This window comes from Ranitomeya variabilis, chromosome 2, assembly GCF_051348905.1.
Source record: "Ranitomeya variabilis isolate aRanVar5 chromosome 2, aRanVar5.hap1, whole genome shotgun sequence".
NCBI classification, from domain to species: Eukaryota; Metazoa; Chordata; class Amphibia; order Anura; family Dendrobatidae; genus Ranitomeya; species Ranitomeya variabilis.
Window position 1 is genome coordinate 228,925,008 of NC_135233.1, and position 21,925 is coordinate 228,946,932.

Here is a 21,925-nt window from a genome sequence, read left to right on the forward strand (position 1 = left end):
GGGCGATCTGGATGCGCCCTATGAAAGGTGCGAACCAAATCAGAGGCATGAACATCGGAGGCAGTCACCCAAGAATTATCCTCCTTACCGTATCCCTTCCATTTAACCAAATATTGAAGTCTCCGTCTGGAAACGCGAGAGTCCAAAATCTTCTCCACAACATACTCCAATTCACCCTCCACCAGCACAGGAGCAGGAGGCTCAACAGAAGGAACAACCGGTACCTCGTACCTCCGCAACAACGACCGATGGAAGACATTATGAATGGTGAAAGATGCTGGTAGGTCCAAACGAAAAGATACAGGATTAAGAATCTCCAAAATCTTATAAGGACCTATGAACCGAGGTTTAAACTTAGGAGAAGAGACCTTCATAGGGACAAAACGAGAAGATAACCACACCAAGTCCCCAACGCGGAGATGATGACCCACACGACGATGACGATTAGCAAACTGCTGAGTCTTCTCCTGAGACAACTTCAAATTGTCCACCACATGACTCCAAATCCGGTGCAGTCTATCCACCACCGTGTCCACTCCAGGGCAATCCGAAGATTCCACCTGGCCAGATGAAAAACGAGGGTGAAACCCTGAATTGCAAAAGAAAGGAGAAACCAGAGTGGCAGAACTGGCCCGATTATTGAGGGCAAACTCTGCCAACGGCAAAAAGGCGACCCAATCATCCTGATCAGCAGACACAAAACACCTCAAATAAGTCTCCAAGGTCTGATTAGTTCGCTCCGTCTGGCCATTAGTCTGAGGATGGAATGCAGACGAAAAAGACAAATCAATGCCCATCCTGGCACAGAACGCTCGCCAGAACCTAGACACAAATTGAGACCCCCTGTCAGAAACGATGTTTTCCGGGATACCATGTAAACGAACCACATTCTGAAAAAATAAAGGAACCAACTCAGATGAAGAAGGCAATTTGGGCAAGGGTACCAAATGAACCATCTTAGAAAAACGGTCACACACCACCCAAATGACGGACATTTTCTGAGAAACCGGGAGGTCCGAGATAAAGTCCATAGAGATGTGCGTCCACGGCCTCTTCGGAATAGGCAAGGACAACAACAATCCACTAGCCCGAGAACAGCAAGGCTTGGCCCGAGCACAAACATCACAAGACTGTACAAAGGCACGCACATCCCGAGACAGGGAAGGCCACCAGAAGGACCTGGCCACCAAATCTCTGGTACCAAAAATTCCAGGGTGACCTGCCAACACAGAAGAATGAACCTCCGAGATGACTCTACTGGTCCATTCATCTGGAACAAACAGTCTCCCAGGCGGACAACGATCAGGCCTATCAGTCTGAAACTCCTGCAAAGCACGTCGCAAGTCTGGGGAGACAGCAGACAAAATCACCCCATCCTTAAGGATACCCGTAGGCTCAGAATCACCAGAGGAGTCAGGCTCAAAACTCCTAGAAAGGGCATCTGCCTTCACATTTTTTGAACCCGGCAAGTATGAAACCACAAAATTAAACCGGGAGAAAAACAACGACCAGCGCGCCTGTCTAGGATTCAGACGCCTGGCAGACTCAAGGTAAATCAGATTCTTGTGATCAGTCAAGACCACCACCTGATGTCTAGCACCCTCAAGCCAATGACACCACTCCTCAAATGCCCACTTCATAGCCAAGAGCTCCCGATTACCGACATCATAATTTCGCTCGGCGGGCGAAAACTTTCGAGAGAAGAATGCACATGGTCTCATCACTGAGCAATCGGGACTTCTCTGCGACAAAACCGCCCCCGCTCCAATCTCGGAAGCATCAACCTCGACCTGAAAAGGGAGCGAAACATCAGGCTGGCGCAACACAGGGGCGGAAGAAAAGCGTCGCTTAAGCTCCCGAAAGGCCTCCACAGCCGCAGAGGACCAATTGGCAACATCAGCACCCTTCTTAGTCAAATCAGTCAGAGGTTTAGCAACACTTGAAAACCCAGTTATAAATCGACGATAGAAATTAGCAAAGCCCAAGAACTTCAGGGAAGTAGGCTGCGTCCAATCACAAATAGCCCGAACCTTGACAGGATCCATCTCAACAGAAGAAGGGGAAAAAATATACCCCAAAAAGGAGATCTTCTGAACCCCAAAAATACACTTTGAACCCTTTACAAACAAAGAATTGGCCCGCAAAACCTGAAAAACCTTCCTAACCTGTTGAACATGCGACTCCCAGTCATCCGAAAAAATCAAAATATCATCCAAATACACAATCATAAATTTATCCAGGTATTTACGGAAAATATCGTGCATAAAGGACTGAAAGACTGAAGGAGCATTAGAAAGACCAAAAGGCATTACCAAATACTCAAAATGGCCCTCGGGTGTATTAAATGCAGTTTTCCACTCATCTCCCTGCTTAATCCGCACCAAATTATACGCACCCCGAAGATCAATCTTAGAGAACCACTTTGCCCCTTTAATACAAGCAAATAAATCAGTCAATAGTGGCAAAGGATACTGGTATTTGACTGTAATCTTATTCAACAGGCGATAACCAATACAGGGCCTCAGGGAGCCATCTTTTTTACCCACGAAAAAAAAACCTGCTCCTAAAGGGGATGAGGATGGACGGATATGTCCCTTTTCCAAGGACTCCTTAATATACTCCCGCATAGCAGCATGCTCAGGCACAGACAGATTAAACAAACGACCCTTGGGAAACTTGCTGCCCGGAATCAAGTCTATAGCACAATCACAATCCCTGTGAGGGGGAAGAGAACTAAGTTTGGGCTCCTCAAAAACATCACAATAGTCAGACAAAAATGCCGGAATTTCAGAGGGAGTAGATGAAGCAATGGAAACCAAAGGTACTTCCCCATGAGCCCCCTGACATCCCCAGCTTAACACAGACATTGTTTTCCAGTCAAGGACTGGATTATGAGTTTGCAACCATGGCAATCCAAGCACTAAGACATCATGCAAGTTATGCAACACAAGGAAGCGAATCACCTCCCGATGGTCAGGAGTCATACACATAGTCACTTGTGTCCAGTATTGTGGTTTATTCCTAGCCAATGGTGTGGAGTCGATACCCTTCAGAGGGATAGGAACTTCCAAAGGCTCTAGGCTAAACCCACAGCGTCTGGCAAAGGACAAATCCATAAGACTCAAGGAAGCGCCAGAATCCACATAGGCATCCACAGTAATAGATGATAATGAACAGATCAAAGTTACAGACAAAATAAACTTAGACTGTAAAGTGCCAATTGCAAAAGACTTATCAACCTTTTTTGTGCGTTTAGAGCATGCTGATATAACATGAGCAGAATCACCACAGTAGAAGCACAACCCATTTTTACGCCTATAATTCTGCCGTTCACTTCTGGACAGAATTCTATCACATTGCATAATCTCCGGTGTCTGCTCAGAAGACACCGCCAAATGGTGCACAGGTTTGCGCTCCCGTAAACGCCGATCAATCTGAATAGCCATAGTCATGGATTCATTCAGACCTGTGGGCGTAGGAAACCCCACCATGACATCTTTAACGGCGTCAGAGAGACCTTCTCTGAAATTCGCCGCCAGGGCGCACTCATTTCACTGAGTAAGCACAGACCATTTTCGAAATTTTTGACAATATATTTCAGCTTCATCATGCCCTTGAGAGAGGGCTATCAAGGCCTTTTCAGCCTGAATCTCCAAATTAGGTTCCTCATAGAGCAACCCCAGTGCCAGAAAAAACGCATCCACATTGAGCAGCGCAGGATCCCCTGGTGCCAATGCAAATGCCCAATTCTGGGGGTCACCCCGCAACAAGGAAATCACAATTTTAACCTGCTGAGCAGAGTCTCCAGCGGAGCGAGATCTCAGAGAAAGATACAATTTACAATTGTGCTTAAAATTAAAAAAACGAGATCTATCTCCAGAAAAGAACTCAGGTATAGGAATCTTGGGTTCTGACATAGGAGCATGTATAACATAGTCTTGGATATTTTGAGCCTTAGAAGCAAGAGCACTCAGGCCTGTAGCTAAACTCTGGATATCCATTTCTCAACAGCTGAGATCTGAGCCATTCAGGGGTTAAGAGGAGAGAAAAAAGCAGCAGATTGCAATTATGGCTAGACAGAACTACTGAGTAAAAAAAAAAAAAAAAAAAAGAGTGTCAGAAACTTCTTCTTTTCTCTCTTTCTTCAGCCAATACCTTTAATACATTTGCGGCCGGCAATACTGTCATGGTTCCCAATGGCAGGGACTCAGGCAAAAACGGACTAGCTCTAGGAATGATGGAATCTCAGATGACCGCGACGCTGAACCTAACACGCAACTAATAGTAGCCAGGGAGTGTGCCTACGATTATCCCTAGACACCTCGCACCAGCCGGAGATCTAGTTACCCCCTAGTAGAGGAATACACAGACCTGGCTTGCCTCCAGGGAAACCCCAAAAGTGATAGTAGCCCCCCACATATAATAACGGTTAGGTAAGAGGAAAACACGTACGCAGTATGAATATAGATTCAGCAAAGAGAGGCCCTCTGACTAGATAGCAGAAAATACAAAAGAGGACTTCGCGGTCACCTCAAAACCCTAAACAGCCATCCTGAAATTACTTTAACTCCGTTATCAACTCATGACACCGGAGTAGTAATTTCAGATCACTAGAGCTTCCAGCAGCAAGAGAAATATAAATGCATGCTGGACAAACAAACACAAAAAATGCCAAAGATCCAACTTAGCTGAATTGCAGACTTGGAGCAGGTAGCAAGCAACAGAGGTGCTCTGCTAACATTGATTGCCGGCACTAGAATGACTGAGAAGCCAGACTAAATAGGAAACTCCCAGTTTCCTGATGGGAACAGGTGCAAGACAAAAGTCAGCCAGTACCACCAGTAACCACCAGAGGGAGCCCAAAAACAGAATTCACAACAGCGTGGCTGTGGGCGGCTGTGCGTGGCTGTGCTGGGTGCGGCGGCTGTGCTGGGTGCGGCGGCTGTGCGTGGCTCTAGGCGGCTGTGCGTGGCTGTGGGCGGCTGTGCGTGGCTGTGCTGGGTGCGGCGGCTGTGGACGGCTGTGCTGAGTGCGACGGCTGTGCTGAGTGCGGCGGCTGTGCTGGGTGCGGCGGCTGTGCTGGGTGCGGCGGCTGTGCTGGGTGCGGCGGCTGTGCGTGGCTGTGGGCGGCTGTGCGTGGCTGTGGGCGGCTGTGCTGGGTGCGGCTGCTGTGCTGGGTGCGGCGCCTGTGCGTGGCTGTAGGCGCCTGTGCGTGGCTGTGGGCGGCTGTGCGTGGCTGTGCTGGGTGCAGTGGGCGGCTGTGCGTGGCTGTAGGCAGCTGTGCTGGGTGCGGCGGCTGTGCGTGGCTGTGCTGGGTGCGGCGGCTGTACTGGGTGCGGCGGCTGTGGGCGGCTGTGTGTGGCTGTGGGCGGCTGTGCGTGGCTGTGGACGGCTGTGCGTGGCTGTGCTGGGTGCGGCGGCTGTGCTGGGTGTGGCGGCTGTGCGTGGCTGTGCTGGGTGCGGTGGCTGTGGTGGGTGCGGTGGCTGTGGACGTAAGTGGCGTAAGTAACAAATAGCTGTGGCATGAAGTGCCACAGCCTCATGGCACAGCAATTTGTTACTTGCGGAGGGTGAGTATACTTACCTGTCCCGTTCCACCGACGCCATTCCGGGCCATGAATATCCCCCTGCTCCCGGAATCAGCGCCTGCGCAGTCCGCGCTTTCCGGCGCCATTTTCTTGAAGACACATTGCAGTGTGTCTTCAAGAAAATGGCGCCGGAAAGCGCGGACTGCGCAGGCCCCTTTCCCGGCACCAGGAGGACAGATTTTCTGTGTCCTCCTGGTGCCGGAAAAGGCGCCTGCGCAGTCTGCGCTTTCCGGCGCCATTTTCTTGAAGACACACTGCAATGTGTCTTCAAGGAAATGGCGCCGGAAAGCGCGGACTGCGCAGGCGCTGATTCCGGGAGCAGGGGGATATTCATGGCCCGGAATGGCGTCGGTGGAACGGGACAGGTAAGTATACTCACCCTCCGCCTCCTGGCTCGTCCCTGTTTCTCTGTTGGAGATCGCGGTGTGCGTTCAGCGCTTACGCATACCGTGATCTCCTGGGAGCGTCGCTCTGTGGGGTCCAGACTGCGCCGGCGCTTGCGCAGTCTATAAAGGCTTCGGACAGAGTGACGCTCCCAGCGTTATATTATAGATATATATATATATATGTGTGTGTCTCAATGACATATATATATATATATATATATATATATATATACTGTATATATGTTTTAACGAACATTTGAGCACATAAATCTATTAGATGTCGGTTTTGCAAGCCTGCGAGAAAATATCGCAGTACGGATGCCATACGGATTACATACGGAGGATGCCATGCGCAAAATACGCTGCCACACCCTGCCGGGGGGGGGGGGCAAAAACCATGGTCCCCCTCTAGGCTATTAATATCTGCCCTCAGTCACTGGCTTTACCACTCTGGCGGAGAAAATTGCGCGGGAGCCCACGCCAATTTTTTCCGTGATTTAACCCTTTATTTTAACAGAGCCACCAAATTTTACACACACTTCTAACATTAGTAGTCAGGAATATGTAATAAAATAAGGGATATGAAATGGTTTACTGTATGTAAACCATGTCTCATTTCCTGTCGGATTTGTGAAGGAGATAGCAAAAGCCGGCAATTTAATTACCGGCTTTTCTGCTATCTAGCGCTGCATTAAATAAATATATATACATATATATATATAGGTGTCTCACTGACATATATTTATGTATATATACCTATTCTATGTGTATATATCTATTCTATTCTAACCTGTCAGTGTGATTTTACTGTACAGCGTGCTGAATTGCCGGCTTTTCAAAGGACACCGATGCGTAAAAATCGGACAGAACTCGCATGGTGCGAGTGCTGTGCAATTTTTTTCTCGCACCCATTGACTTACATTGGCGAGTCTCGTCCGAGAATCGCAGCAATACGCAGCATGCTGCGATTTTTTTCTCAGTCCGATTTCAGCTGAGAAAAAAATCGCAAATGAAAAGACACCTATTGAATAACATTGTTCTGAGTGCAATCCGATTTTTTTATCGGATTGCACTCGTCCGTTTTCCTCGCAAGTGGAAATGAGCCCTTACACACTGAACGGGAAACCACTGGGTAAATCTGACATGGACAAGGACTTGGGGATCCTAGTTAATGATAAACTTACCTGGAGCAGCCAGTGCCAGGCAGCGGCTGCCAAGGCAAACAGGATCATGGGGTGCATTAAAAGAGGTCTGGATACACATGATGAGAGCATTATACTGCCTCTGTACAAATTTCTGGTTAGACCGCACATGGAGTACTGCGTACAGTTTTGGGCACCGCTGCTCAGGAAGGATATAATGGAACTAGAGCGAGTACAAAGGAGGACAACAAAATTAATAAAGGAGATGGGGGAACTACAATACCCAGAGAGATTAGCAAAATTAGGATTATTTAGTCTAGAAAAAAGACGACTGAGGGGTGATCTAATAACCATGTATAAGTATATAAGGGGACAATACAAATATCTCTCTGAGGATCTGTTTATACCAAGGAAGGTGACGGTTACAAGGGGGCATTCTCTGCGTCTGGAGGAGAGGTTTTTCCACCAACATAGAAGAGGATTCTTTACTGTTAGAGCAGTGAGAATCTGGAATTCCTTGTATGAGGAGGTGGTGATGGCGAACTAAGTCGAGGGGTTCAAGAGAGGCCTGGATGTCTTCCTGGAGCGTAACAAAATTGTATCTTACAGTGATTAGGATTAGTGATGAGCGATGATACTCGTTGCTCGGGTTTTCCAGAGCATTCTCGGGTGACCTCCGAGTATTTGTTATTACTTGGGGATATAGTTTTCATCGCCTCAGTTGCATGATTTACGGCTGCCAGACACGCTGAATACATGTGAGGAATGCCTGTTTGATAGGGAATTCCCACATGTATTTAGCCTGTCCAGCAGTCGTAAATCATGCAACTGAGGAGATGAAAACTATATCTCTGAGCAATAACAAATACTCGCAGGTCACCCGAGTGTGCTCTGGAAAACCCGAGCGTGCTCTGGAAAACCCGAGCAACGAGTAAACTCGCTCATCACTAATTAGGATCTTTAGAAGGTCATAGATCTGGGGATTTATTCTGACGGAATATAGGCTGAACTGGATGGACAAATGTATTTTTGAGGCCTTGCTAACTATGTTACTATGCTACTATGTTATGTAGTAGAACACCAAAAAGTGGTAGTGATCCTTGTATCATTCCGCTTGAGGGAAAAGGTAATTTAAAGCCCAACTTAGCACCGGTGTAACAGGCCATACTATACCCCAATTCCAGACTATATCTGGGGTTAAAGCTGCCTAGGTTTGTTTAATACCCTGGGTATATTATGGCCTAGGTCAATTTATATTTCGGGGTATAAATTGGCCTAGGCCATTTCATATCTCCTCATGCCAGATTATACCCCCCTTGATTTCAGCAGCGCTGAGTGATATACACAAGAATTACTTAATTTTTCAACATGTTATTAGGGGTTCAGGTGTTTCAGGTAAGTTATGTGAGACGGTAGCTGACTTAAATCTTAGGGTATGTGCACACGTCCGGAATGCATGCAGAATTTTCCTGAGATAAACCTGAGGTTTTCCACAGGAATTCTGCATGCGTTTTTTTGCGCGGTTTTTTTGCGCGGATTTGGAGCGTTTTTTTTTTTAGGATCTTTTGTGTTTTTTCCGGACACTTCAAAACAATGGGAAATCCGCAAAAATAATGAACATGATGCTTCTTTTCCCGCAATGCGTTTTTTTTGCGGAAAAAAACGCATCATGTGCACAAAAAATGCGGAATGCATTCTAAATGATAGGATGCATATCTATGCGTTTTTTATGCGTTTTTATAGCGTTTTTATCGCGAAAAAACGCGCAAAAAACATGAAAATTCCTGAACGTGTGCACATACCCTAAAAGTCCTAAGCACATAGACTTTTATAACTCGAACCAGAAAATCTTCAATCAGTAAAAATATTAGACTTCCACAAAGATATAATGAGGTAAATAATCCTGCTGCACTTCTCAGTAGCTACACATTACAAGCAGCTGTGTCTCTGAATTGGATAGAAAGAGATCTGCACAGTTTGCAACCAATCAGACTAAGGCCGGGGTCACACTTGCGAGTGTGATGCGAGAAACTCGCGCCTCAGTACCAGGCACTGCAGTGTGGCACTGCAGCATGTCACTGCATGTACACCCTGGCCTAAGGGTGAGAAAACCAGTGAAGTGATAAGATCCAGTTACAATTGCATTCTAATAAAGGTAAAAGTACTTATCTTACTGGACAACAGTGTAATTTCAGATTACCAGTCACATTTGTTGTGAATTCTGCTCTTGGGCTCCCTCCGGTGGTTGTAAGTGGTAGCGCTGCTGTCTCTGAATCACAGCATTTATCAGGTGTTTTCACTTTTTGCAATTTGGACAGGGCTATTTAGTCTTGCTTCACCCTTTAGTCAGTGCCAGTTGTCCATTGTTCCTGGAGGATTCACATCCCTGCCTGGTCTCTTCTGCTTTGCAGTTCTTTTCAACAAAGATAAGTTCTGGCCTTGATTTTGCTGTCCACATGCTGTGGTCTTATTGTTCAGTTATTTTCCATGTTTTGTCTTGTCCAGCTTGGTCTGTATAAGGATTTTTTTAGCCAAGCTGGTATCTCTGGAGATGCAGATATACCCTCCATGTCTTTAGTTAGCTGTGGAGTTTTTGTATTTTCTGTGGTGGATATTTTCTAGTGTTTTAATACTGATCGCATAGTACTCTGTCCTGTCCTTTCTATTTAGCTAGAAGTGGCCTCCTTTGCTAAATTCTCATTTCAGTCTGTGTATGTTTTTTCCCTCTCCTCTCACAGTCAATATTTGTGGGGGGCTGCCTGTTCTTTGGGGATTTTCTCTGAGGCAAGATAGTTTTCCCTTTTCTATCTCTAGGGGTAATTAGTCCTCCGGCTGTGTCGAGATGTCTAGGGAGCGCTAGGTACATTCCACGGCTACTTCTAGTTGCGGTGTTAGGTGCAGGGTCTGCAGTCAGTACAGGTACCACCTTCTCCAGAGTACGTCCCATGCTGCTCTTAGGCCACCAGATCATAACACACATTGTATTGCAAGATCAATCTTCATTATGTGATTAACAACACAAATACCTTCTCACCATGTGTAAGGGTATGTTTCCACGTTCAGGAAATGCTGCGTGTTTGACGCTGCACAGAGCCACAGCGTCAAACACGCAGCGTCCAGATGTTACAGCATAGTGGAGGGGATTTTAGGAAATCCCGTCTCCACTATGCGTGGTAACACGCATCCGGCGGCCCTGCGATTCCGGACATGCGGCGCGTCTTTTAAGATCGCAGCATGTCCGTTTACCCTGCGGCGACGACGACGCAAGGTAAGACACAGGACCCTCAGGACCCTCAGGACCCTGTGTGTGTGGTGCGATGATGCCTGATGTGTGCAATGAACACATCCGGCATCATCGCGTCACAGAAGGGGGCAGAGCTTAGGGCGGAGCGGGTTTGACGCTCCTTCCAAACCGCCAGTCATCCTGAACGTGGACACATACCCTAAGTCAGTTTTAAGTTATCAAAAAATGCTATCTAAAATCTCTCTCACTTACAAGGGCTCATAAAATAGAGTGTATTATAGCCTGGGGGGTATAGTTAAGCCTAGGCTATTTTACACCCCCAGGTAGAGTTTGGCCTAGGACAGTTTTTCCCATGGGGTATACTCTGGCCTGGGACAAACTATACCCGAGTTTATTCTGGACAGGGATTAACGTGGCCTGTTACACTGGAACATACTAACCCACCTCACTGTGTCCACTTTTGGGGTGCAGTTTACGTAAATCCTGCCCCTTTTCAGGCTGGAGCTGCTGAAATTTTCCAGGACTGTCCAGAATTTTTTGATACAGTCCCCGCAATTTTGCGTGCCCAGACTGAAAAGGCTCCAGTGGGCTTTCTGGGGTCGGTTGAGGCGTTTCCATGCAGGGCCAGGGTTGCCAAATTCGGGACAGTTGGCAAATATCAGATACTTACACTGTTTATCTGTAAACACTGGTGCTTTTGACTACTTTTATTACTAAGGAAATATTTGAGTTCATACAAATATTGTCCATGGCAAAACAGGAGGATTCCTGCTCCCACTGACAACACCTTACATAACTGTAGGCTGAACACTTGATTACTGCAAACTCTTCCAAAAAGTATGCACTGTGGGCCAGACGGTGGGAGAAGCAGACAAGCGGCTGTCAGTCATTGGCTTCTTTACCTTGAAAACAAAGGATTGGACATGTTGAGATCCAACATGGTTGATCCTTATTTTCCCCAGCTTTTGTTGGGGGAGACTCTGGTGACCCTCACACGCATAATGTAGTCACTTAAATCTAGAGTGCATCCTAATTCAACCACCAAAAGTGTGGACTTATTTGACATTGCCAGGTATTCAGTTTTATTGCTGCAACACAGGGCATCACCTCCAATACTTAGGCCCCCTTCACACATCTGTATAAAACCGGTGCTGGAAAAAAACAGTATTAGGCCAGTCTCACACGTCCAGATAATTCCGGTACCAGAGAAAAAGGTACCGGAGTTTTCCGTGTCCGTGTGCTCACGTAGACTATCAGTGTGGGATCCGTGTGATGTCCGTGAGTACGTTTTTAAGGTCCGTGTGCTGTATGTGTGCTGTACGTGTGTCCGTGTCCGTGTATTGCAACAATTTTTACAATTTTAACCCTATGACAGGAAAAACGCGCACGGACAGCACACGGATGGCACACGGACAGCATCCGTGTGCGGTACGTGTTTACACGGACCCATTGACTTTAAGGGTATGTGTCCACGTTCAGGATTGCATCAGGACTTGGTCAGGATTTTTCATCAGTATTTGTAAGCCAAAACCAGGAGTGGGTGATAAATGCAAAAGTGGTGCATATGTTTCTGTTATACTTTTCCTCTAATTGTTCCAGTCCTGGTTTTGGCTTACAAATACTGATGAAAAATCCTGACCAAATCCTGATGCAATCCTGAACGTGGACACACGGCCTAATGGGTCTGTGTGATCCGTGCGCTCCCACGAACACTGACATGTCTCCGTGTTTTGCAAACGGACACACGGTCCGTGAAAACACGCTGACGTGTGCAGAGACACATTTATTTTAATGTGTCTACTGGAGTCAGTGTCTCCGGTACGTGAGGAAACTGTCACCACACGTACCGGAGCCACTGACGTGTGAAACCGGCCTTAGGCTGCCATCACACTAGCAGTATTTGGTCAGTATTTTACATCAGTATTTGTAAGCCAAAACCATGAGTGGGTGATAAATGCAGAAGTGGTGCATATGTTTCTGTTATACTTTTCCTCTATTTGTTCCTCTCCTGGTTTTGGCTTACAAATACTGATGTAATAATTCAGCTAGAAACTCCTCGCACCCTGTGTTTCAGTCATTGATCTTTGCCTGGAGGAAACTTATCAAACCACATAAAAATCATAGGAAAATGGAGCAGGTTCTGAAAATTCCATTATCTCTTTTGGCGCTGATAGTGGATCTAACTATGCCTGAGATATGGAACAAATCAGGAGTTAAAAGAGTGGGAGATGTACATAATGGGAGCAAATTTCTAACTTTTCAGGAGATCAGGACTAAGTTTGGCATTCCATCCTCTGAACTGATGTCTTTTTTCATGTTAAAAGAGAGCATTACCAAAATTATAAAAGGGAAGTTTCTAGATCTTGAAACTCTTTCTTCACTGCTGTGCAATCCTAAAAATAAAAATATCTGGAGCATGCGTCATTTGTGTGGGCTTGTTATCAGGGATCTCAACAATGTAAAAAATACCTATATGAGAAAATGGGAGTCAGATTTGGGAGTGACTATCCGGGTGGAACATTGGGACGATGCCATCAGAAGCACGTATAAATCTAACATATCAATGTCTCTTCACGAATGTTACTTCAAAGTTTTGTCGAGATGGTATTATACTCCGGTTCGACTGTCGCATATTAATTCGGAGCATTCTTCTTTGTGTTGGAGAGATTGTGGTCAACAGGGGAACCTTCTTCATTTGTTTTGGAGCTGCCCGAAAATTAAGAGACTATGGTCTCAGGTGTCGCAACATATTAATCATTTATCTAGTGATTTTCGGATCACTCCAGGGATAGCACTCTTATCACTGGACATGGAAACACTCGATAGTTCAGTTAGGTATGTCATTATACATGTCCTCCTGGTGGTTAAGGTGACTCTAGCTTATTGGTGGAAAAAAACTGATGTTCCCAAATTCTCGGATATCCTTGATAGGATAAGGCCGGTTTCACACGTCAGTGGCTCCGGTACGTGAGGTGACAGTTTCCTCACGTACCGGAGACACTGACACACGTAGACCCATAAAAATCAATGCATCTGTGCAGATGTCATTGATTTTTTGCGGACCGTGTCTCCGTGTGCCAAACACGGAGACATGTCAGTGTTCGTGGGAGCGCACGTTTTACACGGACCCAATAGAGTCAATGGGTCCGCGTAAAACACGCACCTCACACGGACATTCTCCGTCTGGGGTCCGTGTGCGTGCAGGAGACAGCGCTACAGTAAGCGCTGTCCCCCCCACATGGTGCTGAAGCCGGTATTCATATCTTCCCTGTAGCAGCGTTTGCTATAGAGAAAATATGAAGAATAGTGTTAAAAATAAAGATTTAGGTGTCCGCCGCCCTCCCACCCCCTGTGCGCCCCCCCGCTGGTCAGAAAATACTTATCCGGGTCCCCCGTCGGCTGTCGCTCCTTCCTGGTCTGGCCGCGCCTCCTACTGTATGCGGTCACGTGGGGCCGATCAATTACAATCATGAATAGTCGGCTCCGCCCCTATGGGAGGTGGAGCCACATATTCATGACTGTAAATGATCGGGCCCACGTGACCGCATGCAGGAGAAGCCGCGGCAAGACCAAGAAGGAGCGACAGCCGACGGGGGACCCGGGTAAGTATTTTCTGACCAGCGGGGGGGCGCACAGGGGGTGGGGGGGCGGCGGACACCTAAATCTTTATTTTTAACACTATTCTTCATATTTTCTCTGCAGCAAACGTTACTGCAGGGATGATATGAATCGCAGCTTCAGCACCATGCAGAGTGGGTACCACACGCTCCGTGTGGTACCCACTCGCCATACGGGCGGCACACGTGTGCCGCAGGTATGGCCTCCGTGAGTTCCCAGGCACACGGACACGGATAACTCCGGTACCGATTTATTCCGGTACCGGAATTATCTGGACGTGTGGGACAGCCCTAAGACAGCATAGTGACTTAGAGTGGAGATTCGCGGTGGCTAACAACAATATTCATAAATATACCAAAAAGTGGAAAATTTGGAATAATAAGTTTCACATTGAGCAGGTGTGTTGAGGTGCGTTGTGTTCGGTATCTCTCCATTGAGCTCCTTGCAATAGGTATGGCAAGTCTTTGCTGTGTACCTAAATTTTATGTTGAATTTTATTGTATTTTTTTTTTTTTTTTCTCTTTATGTATTAAGTTTATTATTATCATTTTTCAGAAATTGTACAAGGGTTCTCTATTTTTACTGTTTCCCTTGTGTATCCCATACCTTCCCTTTCCTCCTTTCCTATGACCATTCCTATCCCTGTTTAAATGTAAAATTCAATAAAAACACTTAAAACACAAATACTGATGTAAAATACTGACCAAATACTGCTAGTGTGACGGCAGCCTTAGTGTCATAAGTGTTTTGGACCAGTATGCAATCATGCGGTATCACATGATACTGATGACCTTTCCTGTATAAAACTGTGTGTGAAACCACTTTAGGGTATGTGCACATGACATCTTTTTCAGGCGAATTCTGCCACATAAACTGGTTGTTTTTTTGAGTGTTTTTGTTTAAAAAAAAATGCTAGCAATTTTTTTCATTATTCATTGGGGAGAAAATAAAAAGTGGAAAATACAGTAAGAAACATTTTCATAAAAACCATACGAAAACCCTCCCAAAAAATGCTGGCTGAAAAAAAAAAAAAAAAAGTCTGCAGAACACTCAGGAAAAAAACGTAAAATCAACACTTCAGGAATAAGAAAAAGCTCCAGAGTCTTCTGCTTGAAATTCTCGGTTTGCCTGAGTTTCAAAGAAGTCGTGTGCACAGAGCTATGTGAGGAATTTTTTTTTAGCTTTTTTTAACTGAAAAAGTTTTGAGAATGCAAATCGGAAAAAAAATTGTGCAGGTCACTTTGAAGCAGATACTGATAGACCCTGTACAATCAAAGCCAAGCAAAAAAAAATTAATAAAAAAAAAAAAATTGTTCCCAAACTTTTGAAAGGTATATGAATAAGATGTCGGTCTTTTCAAAGCTGGTCGCGCCCTAATTCACTCGAAAAAGCTCTAAATAAATGTTAAACATATGAACATATGCACTACAATGTAAAAATGACTTTATTTCAGTCTTTGGAGCTTCTTTTAAAGGCTTCACATTTCCAAATATGCAAATGTGATAAAATAAGTGATCTTAGGGTATGTGCACACGTAGGTGGGATGTCTGCGGATTTTTCCGCACCTGTTTTTGTAAATCTGCAGGTAAACCGCTTTTTGTGCGGATTCCACCTGCGGTTTTACACCTGCGGATTCCTATTATGGAGCAGGTGTAAACCGCTGCGGAATCCGCACAAAGAATTGACATGCTGCGGAATAAACAACACAGCGTTTCCTCGTGTTTTTTTTCCGCAGCATGTGCACTGCGGATTTTGTTTTCCATAGGTTTACATGGTACTGTAAACTCATGGAAAACAGCTGCAGATCCGCAGAGTCAAAACTGCTGCGGATCCGCAGCAAAATCCGCAGCGTGTTCACATACCCTGACCGTTCTTCACTTCCACTAATTTACACAGTACAAGTTAAAACAAAGACACCGACAGTGAAAACATCGCAAAAACGACCGAAAAGATGGTGCAAATGCTTCCTTGGGCTACTTTCACACGAGCGTCGCTTGCTGTACGTTGCAATGTGTCGTTTTGGAGAAAAAAACGCATCCTGCAAAGTTGCCTGCAGGATGCGTTTTTTTCTCCATAGGCTTGCATTAGCGACGCATTGCGACGTATGGCCAGACGTCGCATCCGTCGTGAGACGGATGCGTCGTGTTTTGGTGGACCGTCGGCACAAAAAAAGTTACATGTAACGTTTTTTTGTGCGTCGTGTCCGCCATTTCCAACCGCGCATGCGTGGCCGGAACTCCGCCCCCTCCTCCTCGGACATTACAATTGGGCAGCGGTTGTGTTGAAAAACCGCATCCGCTGCCCCCGTGTCATGTGGGTACTGGGTAGACTACAGCTGATTACCCGGGCCCCTGCGATATCCCTTAGACTAGGGAAAACCCTGTCTGTCCCTCTCCCAGAATTTACACTGATGGTGTGCTTGTCTGGGCCACCAGGCCTGACCCTGATCCTGTTTCAGTCCTATGCTGAAAGCTCCACCCGCCACCCAGTGATTAGACCACACACCAACCCCTACAGAAAGTACAGACAGGGAAAACTAAAACGCACCATGCCGCAGACACACAGGAAAATACTATAATGTGCACAGGGCAAAACAAATACAAATATAGGAAGGAGAAATATGACAAAGGATAATACACCACCAGATACGATATTTCTTCTCCTAGACCACCACTCCAAACCAAGATCACCAGGCACAAGACACAAGCTATAATCGGCGACGCCCAAAGTCCAGAATGACTATTTAAAGGCCACGGGCGTGACCCAGCCTCCAACCCGATTACCAGCTAGATTAACCCCGGACAACCTGGATAAAGTCTAGCCGGCGCCACTGAGCGTATAGTGGACGAATGTGGAATTACCGCTGTCTGTCGGACGCCCTAGTGTGAAGAGCTTCCGACATGACAGTACCCCGCCTTCTACGAGGGACCCCAGGGCCCTCACGACTTATAGGACCCGGCTTGTCCGGATGGCGGCGGTGAAACATACTGACCAGCCGGTCCGCATGTATGTCCGAAGCTGGTACCAAAGACCTCTCCTCCGGCCCATAACCACGCCAGTGTACCAGGTACTGTAATGTGCGGCGCACTATACGAGAGTCAACCACCTTGGAGACTTCAAACTCCAAATTGCCATCCACCAAGACTGGAGGTGGCATCGGCGCCGCGTCCACGGAACCCACCACCTTATTTAAAAGAGATCTGTGAAACACGTTGTGTATCTTATATACCGTAGGAAGCTCCAATCGGTAGGCTACCGGGTTAATGATGGCGGCGACCCTAAATGGACCAATAAACCTTGGACCCAATTTCAGGGATGGTACTTTGAGTTTTATGTTTTTTGTGAACAACCACACCCAATCACCTACACTCAGGTCCGGACCTGGCACACGTCTACTGTGACTCCCCAGACGATTCCTGGCGGTGATTATTAATGGCAAACTCAGCCAAAGGAAGGAACGTCGACCACTCCTCCTGGTTGTCAGAAACAAAGCAGCGTAAGTACTGCTCCAAATTCTGGTTCATACGCTCGGTCTGACCATTTGACTGAGGATGAAACGCCGAAGAATGCGACAACTTGATCCCCAGCCGTGAGCAAAATGCTTTCCAAAACTTTGCCACAAAAAGTACCCCTATCAGACACTATGTCAGACGGGACCCCGTGAAGTCTGACCACCTCCTGCACAAAAACCTGAGCCAGAGTCTTCGCGTTAGGCAACGAAGGCAAGGACACAAAGTGCGACATCTTTGAGAACCAATCAACAACCCCCAAGATGACCGTGTTCCCAGCTGAGGTCTGTAATAAAATCCATGGAGATCTCCGTCCATGGCCTACTGGGTACCCCTAGAGGATGTAATGAGCCAGCAGGACGGGAGCGAGGCGTCTTAGCCCTAGCACACGTGGTACATGCTGATACGTACGAGACTACGTCCTGTCGGATTTTGGGCCACCAAAACCGACGCGACACCAACTCCAAGGTACCCCTAACCCCTGGATGGCCAGCCAGAACAGCATCATCATGCTCACCCAACACCTTTAGGCGAAGATGGAGCGGTACAAATGATTTGTTAATGGGAAGCTCTGGTGGTACTTCCTCCTGAGCCTCGGCAATCTCAGCCTCAACCTCTGTCGTGAGAGCAGAGACCACTACACCCTTTTGGAGGATGGGTACCGGATCTTCCCGAGGTTCTCCCCCCGGAAAACACCTGGACAAAGCATCTGCCTTAGTGTTCTTAGACCCCGGTCGGTACGTAACAAAAAAGTTGAATCGCGTGAAAAACAATGCCCAGCAAGCCTGCCTGGGGGACAGACGCTTGGCTGACTCTAAATAAAGCAGATTTTTATGGTCGGTGATAACTGTAACCTGGTGGACCGATCCCTCCAAGAAGTGTCGCCATTCCTCAAAAGCCAACTTGATAGCCAACAACTCCCTGTTGCCGATATCGTAGTTACGTTCGGCGGGCAACAGCTTCTTGGAAAAGTAGGCGCATGGACGCAACTCGCCCAAGGATGAGCCTTGTGACAGCACCGCCCCCACTCCAACCTCAGACGCATCGACTTCCATGGTAAATGGTTTTGATACGTCCGGTTGCACCAGAATGGGGGGCCGAAGCAAAACTGTTCTTCAGAAATTCGAATGCGCGCACAGCAGCCTCAGGCCAGGCAGAGAAATTGGTACCCTTTTTCGTCATGTCAGTAAGCGGTTTAGCAATGGTAGAAAAATCTTTGATAAATTTTCTATAATAATTATAGAATCCAAGGAACCGCTGGAGTGCTTTTAGGTTATCAGGCCGTTCCCAATGCAGCACCGCTTGCACCTTAGCGGCGTCCATTTTAAACCCTAAAGCAGACACAATATAACCCAAGAAGGGCAACTCCTGAACCGAAAAAAAACACATTTCTCCAGTTTAGCATAGAGCTTATTTTCTGAGTAGCTGTAACACCTGCCTCACATGCTCTAAATGACCATCACGGTCGCATGAATAAATGAGAATGTCATCTAGGTACACAATAACGAATTTCCCCAGTACATGCGAGAACACATCATTTATGAAATGTTGAAAAACAGCAGGCGCGTTTGTCAACCCAAATGGCATCACCAAATTTTCAAAATGACCCTCAGGAGTATTAAAAGCCGTCTTCCACTCATCACCTTGACGGACTCTTATGAGGTTGTACGCCCCCCTGAGGTCAAGCTTGGAAAACCACTTAGCACCAGCCACCTGGTTGAACAAATCAGGTATCAGTGGCATAGGGTATGGATCATGAACCGTAATCTGGTTTAACTCCCTGAAATCCAGACACGGGCGTAGTCCGCCATCTTTCTTCTTAACGAAGAAGAACCCCGCTGCCACCGGCGAGGACGAAGGCCTGATGTGCCCTTTGCTCAAACTCTCAGCAATGTAGTCTTTTAAAGCTTGTCTCTTAGGACCAGAGATGTTAAACATCCTAGCTTTCGGCAATTTGGCCCCTGGTTTAAACCTAATAGTACAGTCATAGGGTCGATGTGGTGGCAATTCTGAGCAACCCTTCTCAGAGAACACATCTGCGAAATCCAGCAGTGACTCAGGAATGCTAGGAGTCACAGCGGACACACATGTGGCCAGACAATTCTCCTGACATGTGGCCAGACAATTCTCCTGGCAGAATCCGCTCCACTGAATTATGTCCTGAGTTTTCCAGTCAATCACCGGGTTGTGCATAGACAACCATGGAAAACCCAGAACCATTTGTGCAGGAAGATTACTGAGCACTCTACATGTAACTTGCTCAGAATGTAGGACCCCAATGTGGAGTTTAACCTCAGGCACAAACTCAGTAATCTCCCCCTGTGGGAGTGGAGTAGCATTGATGGTGACCACCCGGATAGGATGAGGCAGTTTTTCGACCGTGAACCCAGCCGTTCGCGCAAACTCCTCATCAATGAGATTAGTGGCCGACCCACTATCCACAAAAACAGTGATTGGCAGCTCTCTGCCAGCGACCATAACTCTGGCAGGAAGCATACATTGAGAGACCACCATGGAGGATATGCATAAGCTTAGATTGGCCTCCTCCACACCCTCTGAGCTTAGTAGTTTTCCGCCGTTGTGCTTTTCTTAGAAAACAGAGGACAAGCATTAACATAATGCCCTTTTTTACCACAGCAAAAACAGGCTCCCTGCTTCCTGAGGGAGGGGGCTCGATGATGTGACGCCCCTGCGATTTGCATAGGCTCCGTGGGCTCACCTGCAGCAACCTCACGTGCACCTACGCCCTCCCCCATAAGCGGCGTCTCTTGCACCCCCTGACGCAAACGGCGATCAATGTGGACAACAAGACTCATGGCAGACTCTAGAGAAGCAGGAGTCTCATACATCAGGAGGGCTTGTTTAACCCTTCTCAAAAACCCCATGTACAAACTGACTCCACAGCGCCGGGTCATTCCATTGTGTGTCCAACGCCCAGCGGCGAAATTCAGAACAGTAATCCTCCGCCATTCGCTCCCCCTGGCGGAGAGCGCGTATTTTAGATTCTGCTTGAGCCAATCTGTCAGGATCATCATAAATGAGCCCAAGAGCAGCAAAAAAAACTCCACTGAGTTAAATACAGCTGAATCAGATGGTAATGAAAATGCCCATGCTTGGGGGTCTCCGTTCAGTAATGACAATTTAAAGGCAGGCCATGGGCGTGACCCAACCTCCAACCCGATTACCAGCTAGATTAACCCCGGACAACCTGGATAAAGTCTAGCCGGCGCCACTGAGCGTATAGTAGACGAATGTGGAATTACCGCTGTCTGTCGGACGCCCTAGTGTGAATAGCGTCCGACATGACACCCCGTTGTGCTACTTAACACACTGTCTGTCGGTACGTCGGGCCGACGGTTTGCGACGGCCCGTACTGACGGACTAGTGTGAAAGTAGCCTTAGTTAAAAAACAGCCGGCGTTTACAGAAACATTTTTTGTTTGAAAAAGGTTAAAAAGTTCTGACTTTTGGAAGAAGGGAGGAATAAATGAAAATGCAAAAATTAAAATTGGACACGGGAAGGGATTAATTATACAGGAGGAATAAGATTTATGTATGAAATTAATTTCCGTAAATCAGATCACAGGATGTGGAAGTTTCACAATATCGTTTCCATAAATATATAGAGTATTTATCAATTCTTGTCAGTATAAGCGCCTCCCATATTAAGGTGTGAGATCAGGTAATAGCAGACAGATGGAGCTCAGCAGGTGAACAGTGCTTCGCTTTCAGCTTGGAAGCCCAAGAGTTAACTCCTTTAGCTCCATCACAGCCTGCGTCATTCTTATTCTTGCTCTCAGCCTCCGCTCTTCTGCAGCTCCCTGTTCTTCTGAATGTTGTTTATCTCATGTATGGCAAAAGGCTGACATGCTGAGCCCTGCCATCCCACTGCACCGCTCACCTGTCAGCTGAGGAGGCGCCCTCTGCAACTTCAAGGTCATCAGTGTTTTCTCTAGGTAACGTGTGCACCTACAGTATATGTATAGCTCTCCTATAGTATATATGCATTTTATCATTGGGTTCGCTTTGTAAGGCATGTGTCTGATCTGTAGGCATTATTGCATTTACATGGGGTTTGAGCTTTGCTCGTCAACTTGCGTGAATGCTGCCAGGTCTTGTGTTTGGTGCCTGCGGGGGCGTGGGGGAAATTCTCTATAAAACAAAGGTGTCATTGTTCAATGCTCTAATAAATGCTACTATATCATCCAGTGCTGATATTTATTGGGCACATGGTGCCAAGCACATAAAATCCTCTCCATAATATATAGGTGAGACATGGCCATGTAGAGGTTGGCATACATGAACCCAAGTTGTATTTTGTTGATTTTGGGATTTTAGTGTTTTCATGAAACCAAGAAATTTCTGCACCAAAAACAAATCTCTGGACAGGAAAATCTATGCTTAAAATATGCATTTTTGGTGCGGTTTTTACACTTTTT

The 21,925-nt window shown here is 46.6% G+C and overlaps 1 protein-coding gene across 6 annotated transcripts in view; it reads left to right on the forward strand.

Moving 5' to 3' along the window:
- Positions 1–21,925, forward strand: part of AK1 (adenylate kinase 1) — a 126,770-nt gene that overhangs the window by 68,775 nt on the left and 36,070 nt on the right. The window contains exon 1 of one of the 6 annotated variants that reach the window (XM_077283890.1): positions 21,177–21,442. The exons of the other annotated variants lie outside the window; for them this stretch is intronic. The gene's annotated coding sequence lies outside the window, so the exon portion shown is untranslated. Of the gene's footprint in view, positions 1–21,176; positions 21,443–21,925 lie in introns of those variants that run through there. 6 annotated transcript variants of the gene reach the window in all.